Here is a 6526-nt window from a genome sequence, read left to right on the forward strand (position 1 = left end):
CTAATAAGCACATGTAAAAAGGTATTTTATAGAATAGACAAACCGATAATATGTGTAGTCAGAATAACGCAAATCAGAAAAAGTTCAGAGAGCATATTTAGAAAGAAATTAAAACTGTAAAAGATTGTTTGTCTTAAAGCAAAACTATGTTACCTATTGAATAAATTACAAATATACCTTAATATACGTACCACTTTTTCGAGATCGGACGCGTTATAAATATAATTAGATAATTAAATTTTCATTAAATGCCTTTAGAAATTATAAGTGATTAAAGAAATAATTGACGACATACCTATTGTTTATATTGAAAACGTTTGGGTATGTAGTATTTACATTTATCATCAGCATCACAAGGTCGTCAGTCCTAAGAATGGCTGGACACGCACCTGCACTCATTCCTATCATGAGCTAATATTCGCATGTCCCTAAAACTAGAACATCCCACATCCTTAAGTATTTGCGAACAGTAATCTAATCTATATCTACCTTTACTCCTCTTAACTCCTATTTCTGCCTCTAATATGTTTCTGACTAGATCTTCATGCCTGAGAAGGTGTCCTACCAATATATCTCGCCTATTTCTTATTGACTTCCGTAGAGTCCCCTGTTCTCCTATTCTTTCCCATATCTCTTCATTTCTAACCTTCCCTATCCACGGTATCCTCATCATTCTCCAGTTTTATGTAATTGACATGTTTTATGTACCTAATTAAAACATTGTTGAAGTACGAGTTGAACCCAGGGCAATGTACCTACTGTGGAATACCTTAGAAACTGTGGTGTAAGAAATTTTGATCATGACCAGTAGTTTCTTTTCTTAATTCAAAGATCGATAACAATAAAATTCCAGTTCTTTCCATTGCGTAATTCACATACTTTAGTCGTTTCTGTTAATTGAAAATAAAACAAGACATCTAGGTATATTTAAAAAATCTTTGCAAAATTTAAAAATCATTAGGTGAATAGTAATAGAAATATATATAAACAAATTAACATGCATTCTCTATAAATTCGAATTATGACAGACCGCTTTTTATGAGAAACGTGATCAGGAGTGAATTCTTGGAGATATGGCGACTAACCTTCAACAAAAAGAAGCCACTACTATGCTCGTTAACGGTTAATTTAGAAATTAAGCACCAAAAGAAATAAAAAGGAAAAACCAGACCAAGTTGCAATCCGAAGCCGGTCCTGAGCGTGAATTAGCAACGTACAGAAACATTGCGAAAACAACTAAGCAGCTAAATAGATGAAACTGTAAACAGTTACGGTTGTGGAATGACTATTAAAGTAAATATTAATTACTAATTATTACTAGGCTACCACAGTATAAGTATTCTATACAGTAGGTGCACTTCCCAGTCACGCTCATACATCTCTCTCCTACAATTTAGAAATTCGCAAAGGATTGTTATTAAAGGTGTATATCTGGGCGTGGCGGAAGTGCTAATAGCGTTAGAAATCCTTTGCCACAGGCGAATAACGAGGATACCGTGGATTAAGAGGTTTAGAAATGACGAGGTATTAGAAACAGTAGGAGAAAAGAGGGCGATATGGAAGTCGATAAGACGTAGGCGAGATGGGTTAATGGGACACTTTCTCGGACATGAAGGACTAGCTAGAGGCATATTAGAAGAAGAAACAGGAGTGAATAGGAGTAGAGGTAGACCTAGTTTAAAATAAAGTTCACTGACAGTTATGGATGTGGGATATTGTAGTTTTAAGGGAATGCGAAGATTAGCTCAGGATAGAAAAGAGTGGAGGTGAGTGTCCAATCAATCTTAGGACTGACGACACCAAGATGATTATTAAATCTTGTAAATTAGGTAACAATTGCTTGTTGTGTTGCAGTGTTGCACCTTTCCACAATTACACTTACACCAGCCATCCGTATCAGCAACACATTGTGATGAATGTGATATTACTGAGAAAAAAGTTTAATTGGTAAAATGTAAATACACCATCGTCTATTGTCCGGTAGGTACCCTAAAAATTATGTTCTGTTAGAGTTGAATTCCGGCTCTTTAAGTTCTCTTAAAAAATTAAAAGTTAAAGAGGAACGCTTACATGACGCAGCCCAAATAAAAAAAATGGCTTTCGATGTGCTGAGGATCTTTACATCAGCAAACCCTTGCGAGCAAGTTTCTTCTTCTAGGAACTTAATACCGAACAAGCTAAGAACCTAAATAACTAATCAAATTTCGAAGTCAAGTCTTAAACTAAAAACTACTGGTTATGATAAAAAATAATAATGGATAGTCATATTTTATTTAATTACCATTTTGTGGGTTGTTCTACTTTTCCTTGCCCAATACAAATATGAAGCAAATGTAAAAGCGGAATTAAAAATTCATGGCTCTTTGAAATTCATGAAACAATACTTTTGGTTTTCCAGCTTAACAGTTTGCCGACTGGGCACCAAATTAAATCCTACAAAGTAACTAATTTCGGTATGTTTTCTATTAAAGTAATATTCTGCTAGTATTCAATCAAGGATTGTTAGAAAGAATTTGTAATATCAAAAATATGGATCGAAATGAAATCTTTAGACTCGAAATTTTATGTAGATACTATAAAGACAAGCATACCAAATGTACATTATTGTACATTACCTATAATAGTTCTCACCATAAAATATGGAAACTTTTCCTTGATACTTTAGAAGCATTCTATCTGAACCTACACCTTTTTTACTTGTGCATAGAATATTCTGGTTGTAATAGGTGTATCGGTCCCCATGAATAAATTCATATCATATTTCTTGGCGGAAAAAGCTGCTCCACCATGTAGGAGCTCGGATGAAAGGGTATAAACCCCGTAAATCACGGCTCAGTTCAGCCCCCGAAAACATAAAATTCGCTCGAACGGCTTATATGAAAGCTTTCCAGCGTTGGAATTCCGTCTTTCCGCCCTCCCGGCATACAACGAAATGCTATCTGGATGTCAGTTGCTTTAGTGCCGAATGTTTTATGTCTTCATCGACCTCAATAATATATATGTATATGTGTGTGTGTGTGTGTTATGGATTCTTCCACCCCAAAAATCTCACAAAAATATAAATGGCTTCGACAAAGTATACTATAGGTAATTATTAGGCGATAAGGTTTTATTTTAGTAAACACTAATCCACGTAAAAAGTAAAAACTAACAAAATTAATTGTTTTTACTTGCAATTGTCGCTAAAACGTTTTCGCAAAGTAGAAGGAACTATAAGCAGTTGATGAAATAAATATGAAATGCATGGTGTTCTATTGGGATCCGTCAAATGGGCATACACCATTTGGTGGCAAAATTTATAACTCGAATGAAGGAAAAATTTACATAGGAACTGTGCACGCAAATTGTAAAATTGTTTATTAAAATAATAAAACACGTTAAAAAAGTAAAAATTTTTTTGATGATGGNTTTTGTCGTAATTCATACAATTTCGTAGGTCCTTGCTAAAGATAGGTACTATATGATTTGGGAGGTAGTACTGATATCAATTTAGAACTTCAAAATTCCAATATTTTAAATTATCCTTTTCCAAGGAGTTTAGAATTTTTTGAACTCTATTTAGTTAGAGAATTAAAAGGCATACAAGGAATATCTCTTTGACCCCCTTTTAAGCTTCTAATACCTTCAAGAGCCAATGTGAGCAACTTTCATTCATCGTTTTATATAATGTTTTATCGGTGATACTAGCCAAAATTTTAATGGCAAAAATGTATTTTGCATTTTGCAAATAGAAAATACGTTTGGAAAAGTATTGTAAATAAAATACAAAATGCTTTTCTCAAAAATGCATTTAAATGCAAAATAAAAGTAGGTATTTAACATTTTGTATTTGCATTTTATATGCATTTTATATGCTTGGACGATTAGATTGGATGGTACGGATCAAGTTGAGTGCTGAGTGTAATCCCACATTTTTGAATCAGACACTCAATTTGAAATAGTTAAAAATGTGAGTAGAATCTCACACATGCGAGTGTACTCTCTTATGGTTACAAGAATCTGAGCCGTCACTTAAGGAGAGAGTAAATTCTCGATGAACATAGTGAACGCTTTCGTACTTGATTCCATTAATACTTTTATTCATTTTGAAATAATGTTATGTTTGTCGCTAATCGCACTCTAGCATCAATAGTTACAGTACCTTAACTACCACCTTTTGAATATAATTTTAATTATCGAACTGTAAGAGAATTCAAAATAGAAGGCAATTATTTATTGTATGACCCGTTGCAGTTTACATATCTCTTCGATCATTCCCTTATGAACATATTTCAAAATTATTAATAATGCTTTCCTCAAAACATATAAGACGGTTAAAGAATTTGAGATAATTCTGACTTAGTCCAATCAATATTTTGTGCTTTAAACAGATTAAAATTTCTTTAAAATATACATTTTATTATCAGTCATTTGTTGTCAAATTTAGGATTTTAGAACATTACAGTAATAAAAGTAATCTCACAGGTATATATCTACACATTTTAAAACCCACCTAAAAATTATTTAGTTAAAGATGTGCTCTGAATTGTAAATTATCATTTAAATATTCTTTATCTAATCTTGATACAGATTAATTATTTTTAGCTGTAGGTACCCAACCCAACGATACGATTTTTGTGAATCTGTATTCAAAATTAATGAACGTCAGCAATACTCAGTAGTTTCCTCTTGAAAAGGACATTTTTATGTAGAAATTATAACCCTTGTTTGCATAAACTGATACTTACATCACTTCTGGAAAATAATAAGTTAGGTAGATGTTTTTTTATTACTATTTAATTTTAATTAGGATTTTTAATAAAGTGTTTTTTACAATTTGCTTGTCAAAAAGTTGTTGAGAAATAAAATCCGACATATCAATCTCATCACTAAATATTTACTTTCATTTTTCGTATCAATCTCTCGCTCTGTAACAAATTCTTTACTATAATCGCAAAAAGGAACAAAAATGAACCTTGATATTCGTTCAATGCTATTAAATTCTCATTAAAAATTAAACCAAATGTTAAAGGTTTCGAGAAATTTTTCAATTTAAATTTAAACGGCATTAGTTTGCTGATTAAGTGTGTCTAAGTTAGAGAACCATTTGAGATTAGAAACGTTCTATTTTTTTTTATCTTCGAACCAACTGTTTGCAACCTGCTCAAGAAGCTTCTGTTTCTATTTCGTTCGGACCTCTTGGTATGCAAAAAAGTTAAACAAGAACAGGAACTTACCGGGTTTTATTGCATCAGAAGCTTTGTATTCAAAGTTACAATCTAAACACAGATTGTGGTCCTATATTTGGTTCCAAGAAAAGCACTAAACTTCCAGTTCTTAGTCGGGGGTGATTGCGGCGAAACCCTTTTATTTGAAGACCCGAAACCGGGAATAATTTATTTTTACAACCCTTATATACGCTCGCCGACTTCCTTATTATACATACAAACGTCCAATCCTTTGACTTTCGCTTTCGTTTTTGTAGGTTGGAAGGGGTGCTTTAATGGACTTTTTGCTCAAGTTTCTGCAATATTCAACGTTTTCGTATACCCATACCAAGCCATTTAAACGTTGTTTACAACCCCTTATTAAATGAAAGACAGAAAGCTGTCCGTGGCACGCAATATTTTAAAGGTTACTGTATAAATGACGTTTATATACCGTACGTAGGTATAATATTATTGTTTTCCTACAACTAACTACGAAATTTCAACGCTGTTCTATAATTGTTTAACTTATATTCAAACACATGAACCTTAAGGATGTTTGGGAGGTACAATCGGAGACAATAGTAGGTACATAAAATTAGAAATTCGTGATTAATTAGGTTTTGCAGCATATCATGAGGTAAATAAATACTGTCTATACGTAAAAAAAAGTATACGGTTTTAGAGAAAATTTGGAATTTGACCAGAAACTTTGAATAAAATAAGAAATAACGAATAATATGGAAAATTTTTAACTGACTTTTGGCAGTGAATATGCCTTGATTTCAACTTCGAAACAAAAAAATATTTAGTTTCAATCTCTATTAATAAGCAGCGGATGTATTTTATGATGCCCTATTAGTAGAGATACGAAAAATGTTTTTTTAAAAGTATTTAAATACAAAATGCAAATACTTTCTTGATTTGTTATTTAAAATGTAAAATACAAAATAGATTTCCCTTTTGTATTTTATATGCTCAATGCAAAATACGTATTTTCAAAGTGCTTTTTTCAAATAAATACTTTTTTGTAGTACCTATTTAATTTTCTACATTCACTTAACTATACAATATTTTTATAAGAAAACCTTGCAGGTATTTTCTCAGTTTTTAAATATTGGAGTTTATCCAGACTAATAGTGGTGTTTGTGCTATATCAGCAGCTGCGAAGATTGAGTATGATTCATATTTTTCTATCTGAAATGATTGAGATAGAGTTTTTCTATATTTATGTTATAGTTTCTTCAGTACTGCAACAAATAATTCTTCTATAATGCTTCCTTATTTATATTTGTCATCCGCTTTAATTGGAAAAAAGACACTGATACCAAAATAGTTTG

The sequence above is a fragment of the Agrilus planipennis genome, unplaced genomic scaffold (genome assembly GCF_000699045.2).
Source record: "Agrilus planipennis isolate EAB-ADULT unplaced genomic scaffold, Apla_2.0 scaffold33, whole genome shotgun sequence".
NCBI classification, from domain to species: domain Eukaryota; kingdom Metazoa; phylum Arthropoda; class Insecta; order Coleoptera; family Buprestidae; genus Agrilus; species Agrilus planipennis.